Raw genomic sequence first — 24,946 nt, 5'->3', positions numbered from 1 at the left:
TACGCGCCAGTCCTCTGTGCCATCTTCCCACCCATCAGTCACCTGGGTGCCCTGTGGAGCTGCCTCTGACGGTGCGGCCAGGCTGGTGGAGGAGGCATCCCTGCCACAGTCGGGAGTCGGAGGTCCAGCAGGGGTGGCCACATCAACAAGTGCACCCCAGCCGGTGGAGGATGTGCAGGCAGCAGGAGGCAGTGCACGGGCAGAGGCAGAGCAGCAGCAACATGGTGGGAGACATGCAGGCTCGGGGCTTTCGACATCGGAGGGGCAGGCATCGGCCGGAGGGCAGGGGGACCCAGGACAGAGAGTGTCTTCCGTGTGGCAGCGGTTGGGCCACGCCATAGGTGCGGAGCGGCGGCGGGCGGAAGAGGCGCGGCTCACCATGGTCAGGGCCGAGAACTCCATGCGGAGGGCCCTGAGGCGGGCCGACAATCCGCAGGGGGTTGGAGGAGGACACAGCGTCGTCCCTGCGGACCCTCGGGGCCATGGAACTGGACCGCCTCCGGGACATCGAACAGGAGTTCGATGATGCCCTGGCCCGGGACACCACAGAGTGAGCCGCTGGACTAGCCCGCCGGCTTTGTATATAGTTCTTTAGTTTTAGGTTTCCTTTCTTTATTATTATGATTTGGAGTCGACGGACACTGCTCCACATTTTTTATATAGTTGATTTTTAGGTAGGTTTTTTAGTAGGTTTCCTTTGTTCAGTTGGGCTCATGGACCCTTGGTAGTTTTTTATACGGACATGCATGTTTTTTTTTTTTCTCATTCACATTGTAGTTTGTTTTCTTTCTTTAGCATTCTTTATTTTTTTCAATACAATTTTGTTTGCATACTTCACTGTGTGGTATCATCTCATTGGTTTCATGCATGTCATGTTGTGTGTTTTCCCATTCAATTGCAACCATTGTGTGTGACGGACATGGGTTCATTAACTTCATGAACATTGGGGGTGTAACATGTGATTTCCATTTCCATGTGGGTGAATGGGTTACTTGGTAGGGCTTTTTGGCTGTGGAGGCTGTCCATTACGCACATGATTGGGGATTGTGAGCACCTGGTGGAGGCTGCCCCTGCACTGCTGGGGGGTGGGAGTGCAGGGGGACATGAGTGGGGGCCTGGTGGAGGGTGACCCTGGATGCTGGGGGGTGGGGGGTTGGGAGACATGAGTGGGGGCCTGGTGGAGGATGCCCATGGTGGCAGGGGGGTGGGGGTGGTGGGAGACATGAGTGGGGGCCTGGTGGAGGATGCCCATGGTGGCAGGGGGGGTGGGGGTGGTGGGAGACATGAGTGGGGGCCTGGTGGAGGATGCCCATGGTGGCAGGGGGGTGGGGGTGGTGGGAGACATGAGTGGGGGCCTGGTGGAGGGTGACCCTGGATGCTGGGGGGTGGGGGTGGTGGGAGACATGAGTGGGGGCCTGGTGGAGGATGCCCATGGTGGCAGGGGGTGGGGGTGGTGGGAGACATGAGTGGGGGCCTGGTGGAGGATGCCCATGGTGGCAGGGGGGTGGGGGTGGTGGGAGACATGAGTGGGGGCCTGGTGGAGGGTGACCCTGGAAGCTGGGGGGTGGGGGTGGTGGGAGACATGAGTGGGGGCCTGGTGGAGGATGCCCATGGTGGCAGGGGGGTGGGGGTGGTGGGAGACATGAGTGGGGGCCTGGTGGAGGCTGCCCATGGTGGCAGGGGGGTGGGGGTGGTGGGAGACATGAGTGGGGTCCTGGTGGAGGGTGACCATGGATGCTGGGGGGTGGGGGTGGTGGGAGACATGAGTGGGGGCCTGGTGGAGGATGCCCATGGTGGCAGGGGGGTGGGGGTGGTGGGAGACATGAGTGGGGGCCTGGTGGAGGATGCCCCTGCACTGCTGGGGGGTGGGGGTGCAGGGGGACATGAGTGGGGGGCCTGGTGGAGGCTGCCCATGGTGGCAGGGGGGTGGGGGTGGTGGGAGACATGAGTGGGGGCCTGGTGGAGGCTGCCCCTGCACTGCTGGGGGGTGGGGGTGCAGGGGGACATGAGTGGGGGCCTGGTGGAGGCTGCCCCTGCACTGCTGGGGGGTGGGGGTGCAGGGGGACATGAGTGGGGGCCTGGTGGAGGCTGCCCATGGTGGCAGGGGGGTGGGGTGGCGGGAGACATGAGTGGGGGCCTGGTGTAGGGTGACCCTGGATGCTGGGTGGTGGGGGTGCAGGGGGACATGAGTGGGGGCCTGGTGGAGGCTGCCCCTGCACTGCTGGGGGGTGGGGGTGCAGGGGGACATGAGTGGGGGCCTGGTGGAGGCTGCCCATGGTGGCAGGGGGGTGGGGGTGGTGGGAGACATGAGTGGGGGCCTGGTGTAGGGTGACCCTGGATGCTGGGGGTGCAGGGGGACATGAGTGGGGGCCTGGTGGAGGCTGCCCCTGCACTGCTGGGGGGTGGGGGTGGTGGTAGACATGCATTGTTGATCAGTAGTGCAAGGTGACATGTGGGTTGGCTGGGGGGCATGCCCATGGTGAATGGGCTGCCTGCGGGACATGGGCAGGGGTGCAGGGTAGTCCCCCGTGGTGTGGGCTGGCTGCAGGGTCCGTGGAGGTTGTGGAGCGTACACCTGGGAGGGCCCACACGGCCAATTCACGTGTGGTACTCCCCAGAACCCCTGAAATACACATACCCTGCTGAAATCACGTGTGGAACTTCCCGCGCACCCCTGAAATACACGTACCCTGCTGAAATCGCATGTGGAACTTCCCGCGCACCCCTGAAATACACATACCTTGCTGAAATTGCGTGTGTAACTTCCCGCGCACCCCTGAAATACACGTACCCTGCTGAAATCGCGTGTGGAACTTCCCGCGCACCCCTGAAATACACATACCTTGCTGTAATCGCGTGTGGAACTTCCCGCGCACCCCTGAAATACACGTACCCTGCTGAAATCGCGTGTGGAACTTCCCGCGCACCCCTGAAATCCACGTACCCGGCCAAATCGCGTGTGAGACTTCCCGTGCACCCCGGTATACACGCACACGTATTTTTTGTCAGAGGGTGTCCGTGTTTGTGGGTACCCCTTTGCACGTCATTTGTCCTGGAGGGCCACAGTATAGGACATTCATCATGGCAGTATATAGGTGCTATTTGTTGGCGCACCTTTTGGCGCACATTTCTTACAGCCGCAGAGACGCTACCGCCTGCTTTCTTGTGGCGGTCGTGTTTGTGCCTGTGCGCTGGTTTGAGCGTGCGCTTTTTTCCCCTATTCTATTCCATGAATACGTGTTGTAGGCGAGCGTGTGGGCGTTCCGCGCACTTGTGCCCTGTACTTCCCCCGTGACGCCCACGTTTTGGCAAGTTGTTCCCCATTCCGAGTGTTACGCCCGTGTTCCGCCTACTTTTGTTGCGTGCGCCGCGCTATGTGCGAATTTCGCTGTGGCCTGTGCGATTTTCGCTGTGACCTGGCGCACGCTGTTAGATGGCCTGTGCGCCAACGTGCGCCGCGCACTTTTTTATCGCACATCCGCTGGTTTTCTCGCGCACGGCCTTCCATGAATCGATGTGCGCTGCTTTTGGTGCGATTTTCGCACTTGCACTGCGATTTTCGCTATTCCACTGCGATTCGCACGTTTTTGCCCACTTGCGCCGCGCTAATTATTCCATGAATCGGCCTCTCAATAGTGTCACAGCAGACACAGTAACAGTGATAACGGTGACCTCAAACCTGACATTTATACCCCTTAACCTACCTGGTCTCACCTCCCTCGCTCCTTCCCTTCCCTTTGAGCAAATTGTACTATATACTGTACTTCTGGTTTGTTTCATGTTTGTAAATATGCTTCTTTCAATTCTGTATCTTCTTGTTACTCTGTAAATCGCTTTGGCGTACAGCGCTATATAAATTCAATAAACAATACAGGTGAGAACAATGGCATAAAATAAGCTACAGCGTGGTCACTCGCCTAAAAGCGGGCGGTTAATAGACCGCATGAGGCAGTCATTTAACATTTAAAGAACTGCAGAGTGCATAGTCGGAGGTACCTTTCACCGGAAGGGGTAGGTGTACTTTAGTAGCATAAAGTAGTGACTTTGTTTAGTGTTCCATGGGTCGCATAGGAGGCAATGATTTCAGGCGCAGGAGAGGGGTAAAACGCAAAGGCCAGGACAAACACTTACCAGCAGTTTCCCTCAGTAATAGATTGTCAAAAGCCTGTTCTATAGTTTAGGATCTCGTCCATGCTCAGACAGGAGCCTTTGTTGTCGGGCCTTGGTGTGGAGGGTCGGCTTCTGCCTGCCAGTGTTGAGGATTGGCTGATGAGGGTTTAGCTGCCCAATCAGCTTCCAGTATCTCGGAGCCAATGAAGCTAGCCGGTCAAAGATTATACGTCGGCCATCTTGGTATGGCAAGCATTTGAGGGGACCAAAACGAGATGTATGCACAAGGCTTTGCTTTTTGATAAGGCTTCGGTTTTCAAAGAATAGTTGTGCTGTAATGCAATTAAGGTGCCAGGTGCTATTTCCACACGCATGCCATGCGCTTCTCAGGTGATCAGAGTGAATGGAAGAGGTGGCTGGGGATGAGATAATAGCCAGTAGGCTTACCTATGCATTGTGATGGGTGTGCTCCTGCAGCGCACAACGAGGTGGGGAATTCTCCTTCCTGGGCTGCGAGCTTCAAGCTTGATTGCTAGTTTGGAAGAGCACTTGACCCTCCCTGGTCCCTAGGGGAGGGTGCAGGCTTGAACGGCGGAAACCTAATGTACTCAACAAACCTTTGCAAAATCCCTGGTTGTGTTTTTTAATTTTTTTTTTACTTTTTAAAGTGGTCCGTTATCCACCTGCTTGTGGTGCCCTTGTGTGCGATGTTGCTATGTGTACGATACAGTGCATATACAATTCGTACACATGACCACACCTTCAGCGGGTACAAGCAAATCATTCCAGTGCTTTAATGTGAAGGAAAGAATCACATGGGTCCAGCGACTCCAGATTTGACTGTCGTCTGCTTGCAGCGTTGAACATTGCAGTGTCGCAGAGCCCCTTTGAGAATATGTCTATTGTAAATAAACGGGACAGTGGAGCTATGCTTGTAATTTTCAATACGTTGCCCTGACTGCTGCACGCCAGTGCACAGGCACCCGCTGGCATAGATTTCCCTTGTGTGAGGATTGTTGTGTAGCATGTAGGAAGCGTGGGCGACTTCCGTAGCATCTTCAATATTGCTTACTTCTGAAGCAGGGGTGCAAGGGGCACAGAGTTTGACTGGCATGAAGGCTAGCTATGTTTTGAAGTGTGTGGCAGACTGTTTGAGCTGCTGTTTAGAACGGGTTGTGCTGCACATACCGCCAGGTGTAGTCTCAGGCTGGAGATGGTTGAAATGCCCTGATTAATGTGCTCTTTGATTGCTGCCGTCCTGCTTCTGGTGGCTCGGGTGCTTTGGACTTTACTTTACAAAAGCTCCAAATTAGGTTTGCATTTGTGATTCTGCGCACAGAGATTGGTTGCAGATATTGGCCATCCAAGCTCACATTAAGAAGGGAGAAAAAAATGCTTCTCTATCCAACAGTGGAGATATGCCCGCCATGTATTCATTTTTCTTAACATTGCTCGCGGCTTGATCATTGCTTTCACTTAAGTCATTGAACACTAGCCAACAAAAAAAAGTAAAAACACAGAACGTCACTCTCTAAGTGGCATCCATTATTGCCCAGCAACTGAAAGAGATTTGTAGTAAAGGAGAGTCTCGACCCCTTTCTCCACTCCCCCTCCCCCATACCCCACTCCACCCCAGCTGGGGAAGATGGTTTACAGTATATGCTTCATTTTGAGATTTGTGTTATGTGAAAAGTGTACAGGAGAGTACTCTGTTCTCAAGTTAAGTTCAAGGCTCCCCTAAAGAGGTTCTGTAAAGCTGCCCCCTATAAAAAGCAAACCGTCTGGCATTCAAATATCATTTTGTATTGTAATGCTTTTGAATATTATTATTTCACTGTTGAAAGTTACGGATGCTATAATCCATGAGGCAGAGCTATTCTATTGCTTTTACGCTATCTATTTTAAAGAACATATAGAGAGCTTGTTTACCCCAGTTGATTTTTCCATTGCCTTTTCAGTTCACAGTCGGGTGAAGTTGTGCCAGCCTTTGGGCAGGGGGAACAGTGTTCTGATTCCCTCCATGACTCATGCTCTCCTCCATCTATGTTTAGTTTATGTTCAACACTTTGGGGAATCACTACATGATTTAATAAATACAAATGTAAGTTTCAGGAACTCAGACAGATTACTGCATGTTCTTGTTAAACTTCTGTCCCATTCTCTATATAGTTTGGTCAGATTCCCAGAGGGTTTTATTGCCCCTTCAATGCAGTTTGTTTTTTCCAACCATTGCACCTCACCAGTTAATTGAAGATAGTTTGCCTGTGAACTTTATAACTTATTTATTGAATGCTTGCCAGGGCTAGTTGTGAGTACTGTCATTAATCTGAAAAATCGTTTGTTGATCATTGTTTATGATCATCTGAGGTGAATGCTTTTTATGATGGTGGTTTTTTTGTGTGTCAATAATGATGGGACCAGTTCAAGGCATAAATTAGTTTTCAAAAATTGATTAGCAGAATTTGCTAATTAAAATATTTTTGATTAGCAAATAAACCTATTTGATTAGCAATTTTGTACTCCTATTTTAAATGTCACCACAAGTTAATTTTACCCCAAGACATACAATTAGGAAGAATACAGCATTTCTATGTACCTTTGAAGTAATACATTCGTGCAATGAGTATAAAATGTAAAGGTTCACTGCATGAATGCACTACATAAATGGATCTGATTAAAAAAAAAAAGCTCAAACATTTTTCAGTTCAACGCTCTGTGCAGCTGGGTCATGCAGCAGTCACTAGTGCATAGTGCAGTGTCCATCTCAACAAGACATCAATAAAGATGCAATTGTGCGTATGTCCTTTTTATTTTATTATCAAGTTTCATTTAACTAGTGTTTGGCATAAAACAGTCACAAATAACTGCCCAAGATGAAGACAGCCGCTACAATGAGTTTATGACAAATTGGGGACATTAGTTATCTTATTCTGCAGAACCAAATGGCTAGATGCCAGTCTCTTGGTCTGCCCAGGTCATTGAGGCCCTGATGCAGCACCTATCAGTTACTAGGGCCATAAAGCTTCATCTGCGAGACAAATAAGCCCAGCAAGTTAACATGTAATCATCCATTTGTAGTCTGGCTTATTGCAAGACAGCAAAAACTGAGATGATTTAAAAGATCAAAATAAATGATCTAAAGAGGAAGTGCCGTCCCAGACACCTAAAAGCCAACAGAAAAATCATCCTGCTGCCCAAGAGGTCGAAAATCTCTTCTCTAGACCTATGGCGCACAAGCACTGCATTTTGTGACTCCACGGCATTGTTTGAAGTACTGAGTGGCAAGTTAGCAGCAAATTGTGCACTGTAATGCCCATCAGGCCACCAACACTGCCTAAGGATAAATAATGTACATTTCTGTTCTTGCCAGCACACTGGTGTGGCTGGGTTGGATCAAATGATTTGCCCAGGATCACACAGTTTGGTTAATCAGTGAAGCCAGAATTTGCCAGCAACTTACCACATACCTTCCAAGCTCTAATTACTACACATTTGTTTTGTGTTTCAAGAACCACGTAATGGCTGTTTATTTGCAAAGAACACAAATCACTCTACGCAACCACCTTTGGGGGAGTATGTGCACCACCGTGAATATGACTACAAGTGACAGCCCCATAACACAACCTGCTTGCAAAAGGCCTTTTAAATATTGTTCGATTCTTGTAAGGCGCTGCCTATGGCACCAACACAAAAGATGTTTTATTAGTATAAAAAGATGGGCTACGCTTTTCTTATCTCTCTGGTGACTCTTCGTTTGTTGTCGGAGTCAGTGTGAAGGTTCACTCTTTCCTGTTATCGTCCTCTACAGACACATTCCAATGTCTACAAAACAGTCAAACAGCAACTGATTACCCACAGCAATGTGCTTAAGTGGCTGGAAATATTTGTCGTCCCGGAACGGGGTAGGAGAAATATTACTGCCAGCCACTTGTTAACAACAAGCCCTGCAATCGGGGACAGCATCCGGGCCTTTGAGCCTTTTCATTTGATAAGGGCCATGAGCCTCAGGGATGTCCAGAGCAACTAACCCATGTTGCCAGTTTGCAGTGTTATATAATAACACAGCAATGTATATATACTTTTGTTCTGGGGCTTAATGCCTTAGCTGCATTTGCGGGAGCCCTTCCAGCCGTCGCTTCCCTTGGGGTATACAGAAGTGTTATCACCTTGTTGCGTTTTCACACGGGTTCCTCCACAGCAGGCACTTGCTGACATAGGCTTTATATAGGATTTATAGCTTTTCAGTGGGTATTATTGTTTCTACTTCCTGCTGCCTGGCCGTTTAGTGATAATTGGCGGCTATTTACTCCCCAGATTATTTCTTTGTCATTTCATTGGGTAAAATTGATGTGACATCTACTGTGATGTAATCATATGCTACTTACTATTTTTGAAACTGGTCCCAGAATGGCATGTCACAGTCTATCAGAATATCTAGATGGATAGCAGTGTGCTTTAAAACTGCAGTTATCTGACATACAAAGATGTTCCAAAATGGATCAGGTTTCACTGGAACCTGGCTTTCAGTCTTGTGATTAAATGCTTGTGGCACCTTAATCACGAGACTGAAGGAATATCTAAAGGCCCTCTGCAGCACCATGCTATTATTAGTGCGGGCCTGGGTGCTTAGAAAGTGGCAATTATTTCCACCCACTTTCTAAGCACCCAGGCCCCGCACTAATAACAGCATGGTGCCTCAGAGGGCCTTTAGATAATCTTTCAGTCTTGTGATTAACGTGCCACAAGCACTTTAATCCCGAGACTGAAAGCCAGGGTTACAGTGCACTCTGATCCGTAATGGAATGCCTTTGTAATGCCCATCAGGCCATAGGGTGACCAAATTTAAAAAGTAAAAAACTGGGACATGGCAACTAACATAAAAGTAGGACTAACTCTTCAAAGTGGCTGCCAAGGCAGTACTTACGTTTGGAGGAGAAGGGGGTTTAAGTGTTGCTGTTCAAAGAAACACATATTATATACAATTATTACAAACTAGCACTAGTTTAATTTGTAAAATAAAGCATGTATTCTGTGCGAGATTGTGCATTCCTGCCTGCAAGCTAGACCTACTACAAATAACCGAGACCACTGCAGTTTCCAATGGGAACATAATCTTGAGAAAGGGGGACAGGGCACCAAATACTGGGACAGTCCTGGCAAAACCGGGACATCTGGTCACCGTAGGCCAACGACGTAGCCTGCTTTTAAATATTCTTTCAGTCTCGTGATTAAAGTGCATGTGGCACTTTTAAGCACTAGACTGAAAGAAAATTAAAAATGCCCTCTACAAGCAGGCTATGTTATTACTGAGGCGTACTTGCCAAGCCTACTGATTTAGGCAGTAAGCTACTGCTTTTAAAGCAGTCATACTGCCTACAGATGTGGGTGACCTATCCTACTGCTTTTTACAGGGGGAGGTAATTTATGTGACTCAAGGCAGGCTGCTTGAGACCGGCATAGGACAAAACGTGCAACACATTAGTTAGTCTGTCTGTAGGGTGGGCGGGTATGTGATCACTTTGAGTGAATGGCTCAGACCAATCCAGTGACCTGACAGCTACATGACTTTGCCCTGCACTCTGGCCGCAACAGGCCTTGGGTGAACCACCAGTGAAGGCAAGTGGCAGAGCGTGCCACCATCACACATCTGCATATCAGACTGAGGAGGATATCTCCATGTTGTTCAGTTATTTATCTTGCACTGCAGGAATAAATATGTATGCCCTTGCTGCTGCTACAGAGCAGTGGCAAACCTTGCCTAGCAGGTCTGTGTGATTACCTTCTGTGAAGGTAGGTAATTGGTGTTTACATTCCGAATTATACATTTTTAACATTTGAACATCTTTTCATCTTGTGCTGTTTGGGTTGTGTATTTTAGAACGCTCCAGTGGTGCCAACAATGTATGTTTTTGTATTTTCCTGTGATGTAATTGTTATGCAAAACATTAGTTTTGAAACTTGAAAAATCCTACATCTTTTTGGCCACAAAATGTTGGCAAGTATGCTGCAGGCCTGGGTGCTTGGAAAGTGGCAGAAATAATATTTCTCCCGCCCGTATGGGCAGGAGATTTATTATTTACTGCTACTTTCCAAGCACGAGGCCTGAAGTAATAACATAGCCTGCTTGCAGAGGGCATTTTTAATTTTTTTTCAGTCTCATGATTTAAAGCGCTTGTCGCACCTTTAATCACGAGACTGAAAGAAAATTAATAATTCCCTCTGCAAGCAGGCTACGTTATTACTTCAGGCCTGGGTGCTTGGAAAGTAGCAGTAAATAATAAATCTCCTGCCCATACGGGCGGAAGAAATATTATTTACCGCCACTTTCTAAGCACCCAGGCCTGCAGTAATAACGTAGCCTGCTTGCAGAGGGCATTTTTAATTTTCTTTCACTCTCATGATTAAAGCTCTTGTGGCACTTTTAAGCACTAGACTGAAAGAAAATTAAAAATGCCCTCTGCAAGCAGGCCACGTTATTACTGCAAGCCTGTGTGCTTGGAAAGTGGCAGAAATAATATTTCTCCCTTTCGGGCGGGAGAAATATTTCCAGCCACTTTCTAAGCACCCAGGCCTGCAGTAATAGCCTGCTTGCAGAGGGCATTTTTAATTTTTTTTCTTTCTCGTGATTAAAGCGCTTGTGGCACTTTTAAGCTCTAGACTGAAAGAAATGTTAAATGCCCTCTGCCAGCATGCCATTTTACTGTGTGGTTCGGTACTAGCAAGTGGCTGGAATTAATATTTCTCCCACCCGAACCGGCAGGCGAAATATTTCTTCCTGGTCGTGGCCACTTGCTAACACCCAGCCCCGCAGACAAGGCACTCGCTGAAGGCCTGCACCCTCCCCTAAGCACCCCAGCATGACTCCTTACCTTGGATTGAAGCCGGGTCTGTGAGTGGAGCTGGGGTGCTCCTGCTGAATTCTTCTCCGTGTGATTTCGACGCCGACCCCCGGGCTGGGCTTATACATTGATGCAGTGTATTTAGCCCAGCCTGGGAGCTGCTGCCTGCACACTGTCAGTGCACCGAGCGCAGAGTTTAAATCTGTGCCTTTTAAGCTCTCCGCTCATCATATCGCAGTTTCTGCGACATATTAAATTTAAAATGCAAACCAGCGGGATGCAATACTGCTTATTTTATGCCTTGCAGTTCATTCTCATTAGATGATGTGGAGCTTGGAACCATTTTCTTGCTTTTCCAGCAGCCTTGTGTAACAGAGAACTGGCGCACTAGCAGCAGTTTTCTGACCTGTGCGTGAAAGGAGTGCTGTAATTGCTTTATTTGAAAGTGGACGGTCACTTTATTCCCTTATGGCAGTGGTCTTCAAACCTTTTTATGCTGAGCCCCACCTTGAGTAAAAATATAGTTTCCCCCCCTCCCATAAACCACAAATGTTTATATTTTCTATTGAGAACTGTCACCATAATCCAGCTTTGTGTTCCCCGGCTATGCTTCAGGCCCCCCAGTTTGAAGACTACTGCCTTAAGGCACCCTGGCTATTCACATACGGAGGCCCCCTTTTCGTGGGTGTGACGATTCCTTCCCTTCCTAGTTTCACACAATGACTGTTCTACTAATCAGTTTGATTGCTTTCAAACTGTCACCAAGTAGGGGATAAATGCTCCTACTGGCTGCCCCTCTCTGGCTTTACTGCTCCAATGCCCCCACAATGTTCCACATGAATAGGTCCATGCCTTCCTCACATGGGTGCACATGACCCTCTAAGTAATGAGCTATCTACGTGTATCGGGCCATGGCGCATGTGAGAAACTATGCCTCTGCAAACTTCACTTTATGGCACAGTAGCAATGCTTTTGGGGGCTGGGGACTTCTGACTTCTCTGGAGGACGGTGCCTGGCTCCTGTTAGCCAAGGACTGCCTGTGAAGGTGTAATATTTTCTTTTTGTTCCCACAATAAAGATCACTTTGGTCATGGGTTCTGTCCCTGCATACCCTCCTATTTCCGGTCCTTATAATTTCCTGTACATGTTGTTGTCCGCAAGCTGCGACTTTCTAAGGTTGATATTTAAATTTAAGAAACTGAAACAGGTGCTTGTCTTCTAATGGACGCACAAAATGATTGCAGCATTTTAGGTACAAGAGCTCAGCAGTTCAGAACGTATTGCCTCTCCAGAACACCCACCACTCATTTTATTAGCGTGCAGATGGAACTAGTTCAAGACACAATGGGTGAAAGTCTTGGAGGAAGTTACCGAGCACCAAGAGACTCTTCACTCACAAATAGGGACACATCACGCAAGAACATGCATAGCAAGCCCACTATAAATTAATGGTTTTGGGTACAGACAAGTTTCACAAATACTTGGAGCATACTAAATGAACTTTTTTTTCTCTTTTGCTTTTCTTTTAGGCAATTATTCAAATCATGGCACTTGTGTGCTTTTCTTTGATTCCGCCAATTCTCTGTGTATTTGAAAGGATGGGGAATTTGAGCTTTTGGCAATTCCTGGTGAAGTTAATTGTAAATGGCTGATGGGGTCTTGATGAAAGTAGACGACAAATACGTGAAGAAAAGGATTTCAAAGCAGTAGTGCTTTTCCAGTCAGCAGGTAATAAATGTATTTTTTTTTTTGTTCTTCGATTTGATGTTTGGAGGGGGGTACATATAACGTCCCTACGCGTAGGCATTACATTTTTTCACACCTACAGATACGTGCTGCACCACCACTCTTTTACAGCATCTATTAACTCTCCAAAGTATAGATGGTCTACATGATTTCTCTTATGTTATTGGGCATTTGTAGAGCTCCTTGTACCCTTAGTAGGATCTCGAAGCACTGTGGGTTTAATGCCCTTGGGGACCGTAGTCCAGGTCAGAATATGGGGAAGGAAAGCGCAAGAATAAGCAAAAATGAAACCAATGGGACGGATAGGATGTGCTTAAGGACAGTCGCTTACCCCAGTGTACATACAGCTCAAGCAAAAAGTCTGTTGTATTGATAGTCACATTCTGAAGTTTTAACTTGTCTTTTTCATACCTGCAGCCAAGAAACAATGTATTAAGACACATGAAACATTTGACAAAATAATTAACACCTATTGTGACGGAAAGGTACTAATTCGGGCTTTAAAAAGAAAGGCAGATGAGGAAAGCAGCTACTGGTGGAATCTGGGAAGCTCTGGAAAACATAGTGTTGCATGAACTACAAGAAGAAGAAGAAGAAGATGATGATGCAGTAAAAAAAAACAGAATTATATTTTAAAAGCTGATGGGTGGAAACCGACTATTCACAAACTTAGTCATGGCTGTTCAGTTATGGTCACAAAAACTGGAAAACCTAAGTCTTTTGTCAGGGATGGCTGGTGTTCTTCATTGCTACTATGTTCCTGCCTCAGAACCTGCCTCTGTTACTTCACCTGGACAATTAAAATAAATCGGCAGATGTCTGTGTAATGTTGCAATTCCCAAAGCTGTAGCTGCGGAACATCTACAAAATATTGGACTATCAAGTAACAGTCAATGTTCTGCTACAAAAGATTTGTTGGACAAATCTAATTTGACAAGCTCAACTCTATCACCATGTGAAATAAAAAATAAATGAGTTTTGGTCGATGAAAACGTGGCGATGAAAAGTCCCACAATGAAAAATACTTCGGCGAAATCACGTAGAACCGTTTAGACAGTGAAGTGACACCTACAAGTTCCCACACACCTGCCGAATCATTCAGATTACGGTCTTTAAAAACGATGGAATTGGAACAGCCCCACAACTGAGTTTGGTTGCTACGTCAGCCCCTCCTACTAATCGACAAAGTAATTGTAGCTCACATGCTGCTGTGTGAAACTGAAGATGCAAGTACCCTTGTGTGTTGAACAGTATAGTTGATCTGGTGAATTTGTAGGTTGGTGGCAACTTGTAAATGGTACATGTTTTTGTGCTATTGGGTATCTATGATTTCTGGTGTGGTCAGCAAGTGTTTTCTTTGGTGTGGTGAATGGTCGAACTAATTGTTAGCTGCTCATAGCTAACAATTAGCTATGTCGGCAGTCTGTCATGCAGGTAGACCTTTAACAGATTTTGTTTAGGTCACTGAAAGTGTGTATTTTAGTGTAGTGATTTGTAATTGTGGGAGTTTATGGGGTGTGATGCCATGTTAGCTAGAGGAGAGCACTGAAATGAGGGAGTTTACGGGTTGGTTTGTGACATTGCAGGGTGGATTGGAAGTTTTGTATACTAAAATCGGCAAACTTGGTTAACAGCATTTGAATGCTCGAGCATAGAAGGCAAAGCTGGAAAGTGACTGCTGCAAATTCCCTTGAGGTTTTCCAGTACACTATCCATAAGTCTAACTCGATTTGCCCTATAGTAATACCACCCATCTTACGCACAAGGGATAATCCTGGGTTAATCAAAACCCTTTTCCTAAATCTTTTGGCAGCATCATGAAATAACTCATCCCAAAGTTGTCTGCAATAATCATTCACAATTCCAAACCAAGTTCCAAGTTGTCATGAAACCATCCTGTTGTAATCCCCAACCCATCTTGAAGTTGTCATGGGTGGGGGTGGTCCTCCTCGAGTAATCGCCCCCTATCCTGAAGTTGTCATGGGGTCATCCTGGAGTAATAGAAGATCATCACTGGAAGTCATCGAAGCTCATCATGGAGTAGTTTCTGTGATAACTCTAGAGTCATCTCATTTAAATATTTAGGCCTATACACATACTTGAGGATGGTTCGGATGATCTCACTGAACTAGCCATGGATGACTCTAGGATGATTCCAGGAAGATCTTCCTTTTTGACTTTGGTAATGTAGCACAGTGAAAATGGGGGGGAACGATCAAAATCTCAAGTACCCATAAAGTCAGATCTAGATGTGCCCAAACCATGAATGCATAGTCAGCATTTAGGAACAAGTTCAACAATACAGAAGTAGTGCAGTCCTTGCAGCTTAAGAGAAAAAGAAAACTTAAAGAGTAGTTCTAATGTTCACCAAAAACTCATGCAAACATAGATCACTCTCTACTCGTTTGCAAAACACACCAAGCACATCTATAACCAAGGTAATGGCTTGTTGAGACAAACAAGTTCTGCTGGGGGTCACAACCATGTCACTTCTAAATTCCAGTAGTGGTACCATGGCCCCTGCTGCCACCAGCTGAATAAAGCCATACCGTTAAACTATTCTTCCTCTCACCAACGTCTCTTTTCAAATTGCATTTTCGCTCCAAAATCATGTTCATTCATCAACCTCAATCTGTGCCTCTGTATATGTATCCCCATAACCCTGCCACTGTACATAACTGTACTGTCACCCTCTACTTTATCCCTTGGATGTGTAGATCTGCTGACATTTGCTTGTTCGCTTGGTTGAGCTGTTTCCTTGTGCACTCCCATTATTGACCCAGACTACTTGCTTTCACCCCTTGGATGCTTTGTAACAACCCATCATTGCATAATTTCACTGCCACCCCTGCCCTTTCAGCTGTGCTGTCAAAATATGACTTCCTGTTTGGAAGTAGTACCACACTAATAAGATTGCAGTGTCACAATATTCTGTTTACAGCATTCAGCACACCCACACGTATGCTGGTTGTGCCTGCACCCTGTCCCCCTTCGTTTTGTTTTCACTTCCCCTGGTGTATCTGTAAACCCAAACTAACAGTATAGCTGTGTTCTCCCTTCCTGTCTGCTGTCATTCCCTACCCCGACTGTGTCCCTCCCCTATGTCACACTGACCGTCTTGACTGCTTGAGGGGTTCGCTGCCCCCTGCCATCTCCCCCTCAGGTTGCTGCCAAGCAAGATGGGTCTACTTCTGCCACCTCAACGTCAACCGGCCGGGCTATAGAGTTGGTGAAGTAGAGTACAAGTCTGCCGCAGGGGCTCAAGCAGCAACAAACATTGTAGAAACTAGACCTTGTTAGAATGTTGAATCGAACAATTGAGGTGATTTGTCTTAATTGTTCATAGAAATGACTAGAACGCTAGTATGTGTCTATGTATGGGTCCAAGAGACCATCATGCTGAGGTGCACATAAGAACATCTAAGGCAGTGGTCTTCAAACTTGGGGGCTGACCCTCACATCGAGGGTGGGGGGTGGACTCTTTAAAAAGTGATTAAGATGACTGTTTTTAGTATAAAATGGAAGCATATTTTCTACTGCTTATATTTTCTGTTAAGAGCAGCCACTTAATCCTTTTTTTTTAAGTTTCTGGCGGGGGCACAAACAATATTTTTACTGCAGGGGCGGCTTGGTATGAGCGTTTGAATATCACTGTTTTAAGGAATTCCTCTCGCCTGTTCGATGCTCATTTTTTATGTTGAATACATTTTAGCACTGGTCTAAGGCATTCCTCGGTCACCTGTTTGATGCTCATTTTTTACGTTTTAATACACTGGTCTAACACATTCCTGTGTCAATACATTTTTCTTAAATAGTACAAATTTCCATGTAGATGCAATAAGAACAAATTGGTATTTGAACAATAAATTTAGTAATGCATACTGATTAAAAACAATTTACTTGGTGTAAAGATATAATACATATCGGTCTTTATTTTTATAAATTAGTTGGCTTGTTACAAACTTTATTTCATTATTCCACTTTACACCAATTTAGGATCAGATTTAAGCTTTAAAATAAAAGGCTCTGGGATGTCAAAAACATCAAGCACGTCTAAAATAGAAATTATTCACAAGTCAAGAAATTAATTCCAATGCTTTGGAGGTGGATATTTCAGTCCAGTAGCACTGCAAAAACTGGTGTCATTTTCTTCACCAAGGAAAAGTGTGGACATCTTTCCTCTTAGGTTCATAGAATTGTAGTCTGGGGTAAGAACTCTAGATTTCTGCCTCTTATATCTGTCAGAGCCTCGCAGACTATTAAAACATGGTGTAGGGATTCCAGCTGGTCGCTCTTTTTTGCAAAAGCGGCAGGTATTAGGCAAGTCTCTTAGTTATTTGGTATATCCCAGTAATTCTCGTGTTGGAAGTAGTCAGCATAAAATGCAGAAAGAGATCACGTAATTCTGGGCAGGGAAACAACCGAAGGTACGCCAGGAGTTGATTTAGTCTGCAAACGTCAAAGTGACAGTTGTTGGAAAGTTTATACTGTGCTTTTGTAACGTGTCTCAATCCAGTCTTGTCTGTGTATTTTCTTTTTAATTGCGAGAGGATTATATGTCAAAGTTTTGATCGAGGTATTCAGGAACTTGATCCACTCGGTACAGTTTTGTTTCCATTTATTCAATAGGAAATCATGCCCCACATTCGATTTTGTTCGCAAGATATCAATCGGAGGTATGATATGTTTTGCAAAACTAATCCATCGATTTCCGGAGAACAATGGAATGTAAGAGATTAGCTACTTCAAATCTTTTTCTTGTTAGTGGGAACGCCACTTGTAGTGAAAGCACTCTCCTCTCTTCCAAAAGTGGCCTTCAAGACAATCCCAGAGGTGCCATTAAGATCGCTTCTGCTCCATAGGATAGGATTGACACCACTTTTTGCATATCGAAAGTTTGCCATATTTTGTATGGAGGGTAAGGCCTTGCCTCGCTAAAGAATCTACTTTTGTTCTTAATACTGCTTCCCACTCTTGCTTACAGATGCTCGAATTAAGCCACACTCCCAGGTATTTATATGAGTGAACTTGAGTAAGTTTAGTTGAGTTTAGGAAGATAGGGAGTACTTGTCTTCTAGTTCCTTGCTTGGCCTCAAAGATCATAGTTTGTGACTTAGTTGTATTGATCACAAGATTGTTGGATTTCACATATTCAGCTAGACAATCAAGTCTTCTCTGGAGCCCAATCTGAGTTTTATCCAGGAGGACCAGATCGTTTGCATAAATTAGCCAAGGGACAATTGTGTCATTCAGTATAGGAGGGTAGGCTTTAATTCCTTCTTGGTTCAGTGTTAGATCTGAGATATATAAGTTAAACAAAGTTGCTGCAAGTGGGCATCCTTGTTTTAGTCCTCTCCAGGTGTCAAGTTTTTCTGTTATGGCTCCTCTAGCTTGACCACCTCACTAGAAAGAGGTATTTGTGTATAATACATGGATTGCATCTAGAATGTCAGGAGAGCAATGCATATCTGGAGCTCTTTCATCAGAATATCTCTATGGACAGAATTGAATGCCTGTTTTTAAGTATATAAATAATGCACAAAGCTTGGTTTTAGTTCTTATTGCTTCCAGCTTTGGTAAATTCAGTATTAATAATTTAACATTAGTCCCAACACCCTTGACGAACCCTGTCTGGTGTGGGTCTCTTCTGTTGGTCGTTTCAATCCACGTAGTGAGCGTCGAAGTAGCATTGTTGCAAAGAGCTTTCCTAGTGGATCCAGCAAGGCTATTGGTCTATAATGTGTTGGTATCGCTCTATCGCCTTGTTTGTAGATTGGGATCAGAATCGCCTTTTTCCATATATCTGGAATCCATTTGGTTTTTATGATCCTTCAAAAAAGGATCGACAGAGGTCAGCCCAGGCCTCTGGTTTGGTTTTGAGGCATGTTGAAAAGGCCTTTTAGGGCCAGGTGCACGCGAGGTGTTTAGTTGGCTTATTTGTAGCAATATCCTGTCCCACTGGACGTCCCAAACAGGTGACATCGTTTGTTCAAGAGGAGCGTCCCCCTCAAGTTGCATTTGATAACGGTTGTTAGATCAGGACTTACTCTCAGATGGCTTTGCAAAAAGTGTTGTGAAATGTATAATCCATTTTCATTCTGAGACATCTCTGATAAGCCTTACTGCTTGATTTGTTATGGCGGTTCAATAGGGACCATACGGTTCAAGTATTGATATTTGCCAATGCAGATAGCACGGATGCAGCATCCCATTGGCTGCGAGTAGCCCTTGACATCAGCAGCCTGTTCTTAAATCTTTGTTTAATCATTTTTTTGTTGTCTCAAACGTTCCTCTAAGGGCAGTCGTTTTAATCCTTAGAGCTAAGCGTTAAAGTTTTCTTTTTTCCACGGACTCAGTGATGTACATGATTAAAGTTAGGATCAGATGTTATCGGGCTTGAAGAGGCAGATCTAAAAGGAGCAAGAAGCCAGTCATAATCCAGGTAGTTGCATCCAGTTCGAGAACTATTGAGGAATTTGGTTGTAAGACTTGGACTTCTTCTGGGTTGATTTGAAGTTTATTGTTTCCAGTATTCAGGAGGAGTGCTGGCAGGATGAGCAACAATCTTTTTAATTGTGGTGTTTTCCATGTCCGGGATAGCACTCTTAATGGTTTTGCAAATCTGCAGTGAATCAAGCTCTGAAATCGGTGATACTATAATCTAAATAAACGTGAGACTTGCCTCTCTGCCAGTTTGGAATCGGGGGCATGTCGTCTTTCATCTGGCCATTAAGAAGGAAGATGGATTCTGCTTTCAGTTCTTGTGTCCATTGTTTGGCCTAAGATGGCAAATTACGTTCTGTTATCAGAGTACCTGAGATATCAAACAAGAATATTCAGGTCTCCACATATGATGAAGTTAGAAGCAGGATATAGATGTTGTATCTCGTCAAAGGCGCTGAATAAGGTGTCCATAAAGATGTTCTCTTTCACCCCCCACTGGATTGAATTGACATTTTATTTATATTGCGCTCCTACACAAGTGTTTTAGAGCGCGGCAAGGCAAGGGAACGGGGGAGAACAAAACAACTATCTTACTAGGCCTAGTGACATTGAGAATGTGCATGGGAAATGGAAAAGGGGAGAAGTGCATGGAAGAGGGGAGAAGTGGAAAGTGCGGAGCAGAGGAGAAACAGATAATAATAAAGGCAATGAATAGAGGTAGTGCAGCCAGCAAGTGGCAAGTGCTGGGTATGGCAGACAGGCTATGTCTGATAACTGCAGAAGAAAAGAAAGGGGGTGGGGGACTGTATGGGTACAGATACAGACCCCAGTGCAAGGGGTGGCCGGAAGCAGTGCAGGAGGGTGCCAAGGTGAGCAAGTACCTGTGCCTGGAGGGTGGCCAGATGCACAGTGCAGAGAGAGGGACAGATCAGCAGGGGAGAAAGGGGGCAAAGGCAGAAGCAAAGAGGAAGATCTTGAGGTGCTTATGGAACCGGAGATGGTTCTCCTCAAGTTTGAGTGGCAGGGATGCCCCAGCCGAAGACAGAGATCTACCCCCAGCTTGTTTCTTTGGAAAACGACTGACCCTGAGGGAGTTGGAGGTAGAGGACCAAAGAGATCGAGAGGGGAGGTATTTACGGAGGGATAGTTGAAGGATTCCAGTATAAATTGCATATGACTAATCTCTTCATTGGTACATCTTGGTCCGCTGATGTTGAAATAATGGTGATCTGATATATGTTATAAATAACGTGCATAATACTCAGAGGTTTCTAAGCGCGGACCCGGGGATCGAACCTGTGTTGCTCTGTGTCATCTTGCTTCCAAGGCGAGCACGTTGCCGCTGAGCTATCCTCCCGAATGGGATTCAGTGTTAAGTTATCCCCAAGCTTAACAAGGGTCAAAAGTCCAGCTGGGGGTCGCTCAATGGGTTGTGTGATCACTGGATTTAGAAGCACTGGATAGCCATCACATAAAGGTTGGTGTCGTAGCCACATCTCCTGTAGCAATATCATGTCCTAGTTGTACAGGTCTAAATTACCTCCGGTAAATAGATGCGTAAAGCCCCTCGTGTTCCAGGCAACAGAGTTTCCTTCCATGTGGATGTGTCAGCACATTGTGTTGACTACTAGAGATGATTCTTTCGAGGGGCTCGCTGTATAGTTGACGTGGATTTGCTCTGGTGTGAAGGGCCATCAGCACCTCTTTGTTTCATCACTTTTCTTCTTGCATTAGGGTCTTTGGGGTAGAAATTGATCAACAATTGTTGGTCATTGACATCCTGCTCTACGTCTCTTCTGGATTGATGGGTGAGATAGTCGTTGTTCACAGGTGTTCTAACACAAGAGATTTTGTTCTGTGTTCCTGCACCTCATCAAGTCTGTCAGTGGTGGTTACGAGGTCATATCCCAAGGGCAAAAAGGCTGCACTTTGAGCCAATATTTCTGAGAAAATTATTTTTGCTGGAAGATGAAGTATGACCCGATCTGTTCTATCTTCGTCCATAAATTGCACTCTTTTAATATCGTTCGATTCTATTGAGTGCATTGTGGGCACAGCATGTAACAGCTTCATCACAGGTTTCTGAAATATCGGGCCATCTGTTACTTTCGCAAGTCTCTCTATTTTTTGAGTATAGGGTAAAGATTGGCGTCTCGAGTCTTCAAATGTAGGGAGGGTGGCAAGCTGCTTTTCATCATAGCCAGCAGTCCCCTTTGTCTAGTGGTTCATGCTTTTTTGACATCACTGATTGCATTATTTTCTGTTCTGCTGTCATAAAGTGTTCCCCTGTGCAATCCTGTGGCGAGTTCATTACATTAGCACTTGTGTTCTCTAAATCAGAAGATATCAGTTCTGTGGCCAAGATGTCTTCACAAGAGATGTCCTTGTTTTGCTCTGCATCCGCATGCTCCATCATTTCATCGTCTGTCATATAGACCGATAGTTCTAGTAGGGCCTTTCTAGTAATTTGCTCTTATTCAGTGAAAGCATCCATGTCATGAATCACAGTATCTGACTGCATAGTCATGATCTCGTCAGTTGCACTCCTTTTTTTGGGGGCTGTCTTTGTTGCTTGCATAGCCGGAAGTTTAAGATTATGCAAAAAGGCCCTATAGCCGTTTGATCTGAGCTTTCAAGTGTTTGGAAGGTTTTTGGATTTCTTTTGTGTTGTGCTATTTGCGAAAGACACTCTTTTTGAAAGTCATACGTTGTTGTTTCTGAAAAATAGCAAACAAATCTTTCGCTACATTATCTATCACTGGTTGTATCAAAGAGATCAGTGTGCCCAGGGGTCTCGCTATTTTCTATATTTCTTTCAGCTAGGAGCGTCTCTTATATTTGTTGTGTGGGTACAGAGTTCGGCAGATTTAGATCAAGGGTAAGTTGTATTGCCTTGTTACTGACAGTTAGTAGAGAGCTAGTGCCTGTATTCTGTTCATTGTTCACTGGTATGGCCCATCCCGTGGTGCTATTGACTGTTTGTAGATCACTGGAGGATTTTCTCCATGGCGTCCTCTTAGAATGGACCGAAGACTGTGGCTCTCCGCAGATTGAGCTATTAATATTACTGACGGGAGACAGTCACAGACTATCAGCCGAGGCTGAGGTGAATTGCTGAGATTGTCTATCTAGCCGCAGAGATTTTGTGGTTTCCAGCAGTGTGGTCATTGTATTCTTATCTGTTTGTTTGCCTCTTGCTAGGTTCAATAGCCTGGCTTGACACATGTTGGACTTTTCTGCCTCTATATCCAATCTGGCTTGTAGATTGGATGTGAAAGATTCAAGATATATCTGTTTGGTATGAATTGGGGCTAAAAAAGTTGCTTAATCTTTCGTAGCTTCGTTATAGCTTTCATGTAGTTTTAAGAATGGCGTTAGTGAAATTGTCAAGGAGGCTGTTAACATATTTTGGACCTACATCATCGTAGTTGGTAGATGTTGTAAATTTGTATTTTCAGGATGGGCATCAAAGCTTCCGGTTTTGATTGGTGTATGGCTGGTTTGCAATCCTCGAGATAGCCGCTGATTTATTCGGTGAGGTCAGTAATATATCCTGGTGAGGTGAGCTAGCATTGATAGGAGTCAGGGTATGAAGCTCCCGGGGTGAATTTCCTCATCATAGTGCGTTGCATCTGAATGAAATGGTAGCTGGGCCTCCATAGGTTTCACATTAGTAGGGAGCTGGGAAAGAGTCGATGTCGTGCGTATGGGGACTTATTTGTGCGTTCACATCTTGGTTGTCAGAGAAGCTGTATATCGGAACCGAGTTCTTTAGAGCCTTGCAAGTAGCTGCAGTTCCAACCACATTATTTCGTTTCTAAGAATTGTGTATCAGGTTGTTGATCTCGGCAATACCAAGAGAGAGGCGGGCTGCTCGTTGTGCAGAAGATTTCACATCAGGGTCTATAGCAGTACTTGTTAGTCGTTTAAACACTAGAGTGACTATTAGAGGTGTTTCTGTCAAATAAGATGGGGTGCAAACGCCATTGTTAATGCTCCCTTGGGGTTAAGGTTCGGGTCATGCACCAGCTCAAGACCTGCCTGTATTGATACTTTATGATGGACATGCACAAATGGCATCAAAGAAGCACGTTCCTGCCGATCACTGCCCGCTGTCAGTCTCTCGCGCAAGGAAATGCAGGTAAGTTTAGCCGGCCTTCCATGTCGGGGCTAGGTGGGCAGCAAATGCTGATCGGTGATTCAGGGTTTTGCTGAACATTAGACTATTACCCCAAGAAGACATTTGTTGATCGAGATATTCATGAACGGATAATGCATCTATTGGTTCGCGCTCTAGACTTCGGTCGCTGTTCGGCACTAAGGAGTCAAGCTAAATCGCACTCGCCTCTGGTTGTACAGCTTGGACCAGATGAATCGTAAAAGGATCCTCATAATTGCATTGCTGGATTGTTGCATCAGGAGCCAGAGAGACTCCTCTCTCCTTCTGGAAGTCGCTGTTTCCATTGATTATGTGTTCTGGGGGCAGAGTCTAGCATTATATCATGGTCTTGTCCTTTGCTCCTCCGAGCAACTCTTGATCTTTATTCCAGAATTGATAAAATGTGGGTGACAAATTCAATAAATATTTTGAATTCAGTAAGAAATGAACTGCAATCCAAGTAAACTAAATGAAAAATAACAAAGTAAGCAAGGTTTATTACTATTCAGAAAATGTAGCGCCTGGACAAAAAAGGAAAAGTTGAAAATATCTATGAGTTCTAAAGTGTATCTAAAAATAAATATGTGGCACATTCAGTCTAGATTGTTAAAACCTTTGTAACTGGTAATCGGGGGCCAGCTGAATCGGGGGTTGGAGGGGTGGGGCCTTTCAACATGATGTTTGTGGGCCCTTTTGCCTTAGGCTGTGAAAAATCATATGAGACAGCTGTGGGTTGCTTAAATTCTAACGGCAATTGTTATGTCGGGGAAGGACATCATCCTGGTGAGGCCTCCCTCGCAAATGGAGACACAGAGACAAGTTGCTCACACTGTGGCCCTGTGCTCACAAATGCCCTTTTATTAACTACATGCTGTGACATGCTACATTAAAGTCGAACACACCACACTGCTCCTTATTCATATTTAAAACAAAACGCATAACGTCTTCGTAACCACAACAGTTGGCAAACCAACTGTCCAGCGTAACTGTCTTTGATAATCACTAACTGGTCCACTACTCGGGTCAGGGGAGACCTACTTCAAAGTCTTGTAGGTAGTGGCTGCTGGCAGCGATCTCGCATGGGATAGCGCCTCTTCCCGGCTGGACCTTCACCGCTGGGGATGCCCCTCCACCTTGATCTACAGGGCCAGATTCGTCACCACTGGACACCAGTTCGTCTTGGTCGGCCCCATCGTGGAGGACTCCTGGCTGTCTCCTGCCCTCTGTGCTGGACCCTGGCAATCTTGCTAACTTCTGGAAGAAACTGGAGTTTCTTGTCACTGTCTCTTGGCCATCCGAGAGGCGACCATGGACCCCTTCATATCCACCACTCCGAACGGAGTGGGCTCGTGAGGAAGGGATAGCTTTCGCTTCTGGTGCCTGGTCCGCACCAGTACCCTGTCTCCTACTTCCAGATGTTGTTCTCTCATTTGCCCTCCGCCTTTCTTCAAACACTGGCTCATCATCAATTACCCCAGGGCTGCGAGATGAATGATGTGACAGCAGCTCCCTCCGGCAGCGCTGGTAGAGTGCCTCTTCTGGTGGCATTTCTGTCGAGCAGTGGGGGGGGGTGCAGTATTCTGACGAGAACTGATACATGGCCCGTGGTTTGCACCCCGCTTGTCCATGTGCGATTCGAAACCCTTTT

At 45.7% G+C, this 24,946-nt stretch overlaps 1 long non-coding RNA gene across 6 annotated transcripts in view; it reads left to right on the top strand.

The window, feature by feature from the left end:
* The window catches only part of LOC138453756 (uncharacterized), an 88,591-nt gene extending 64,697 nt beyond the window's left edge, over positions 1-23,894 (top strand). For all 6 annotated transcript variants that reach the window (XR_011260517.1, XR_011260525.1, XR_011260516.1 and 3 more), the window contains exons 4-5: positions 12,479-12,677; positions 13,113-23,894. This is a non-coding gene — a long non-coding RNA (uncharacterized lncRNA). The remainder of the gene's footprint in view (positions 1-12,478; positions 12,678-13,112) is intronic.
* The last annotated feature ends 1,052 nt before the right edge of the window (positions 23,895-24,946 follow it).

This window comes from Ambystoma mexicanum, chromosome 1p (assembly GCF_040938575.1).
Source record: "Ambystoma mexicanum isolate Mex_15411 chromosome 1p, UKY_AmexF1_1, whole genome shotgun sequence".
NCBI lineage: Eukaryota > Metazoa > Chordata > Amphibia > Caudata > Ambystomatidae > Ambystoma > Ambystoma mexicanum.
The sequence above is the reverse complement of the archived record's forward strand: the minus strand, read 5'-3'. Positions and strand labels throughout refer to the sequence as shown.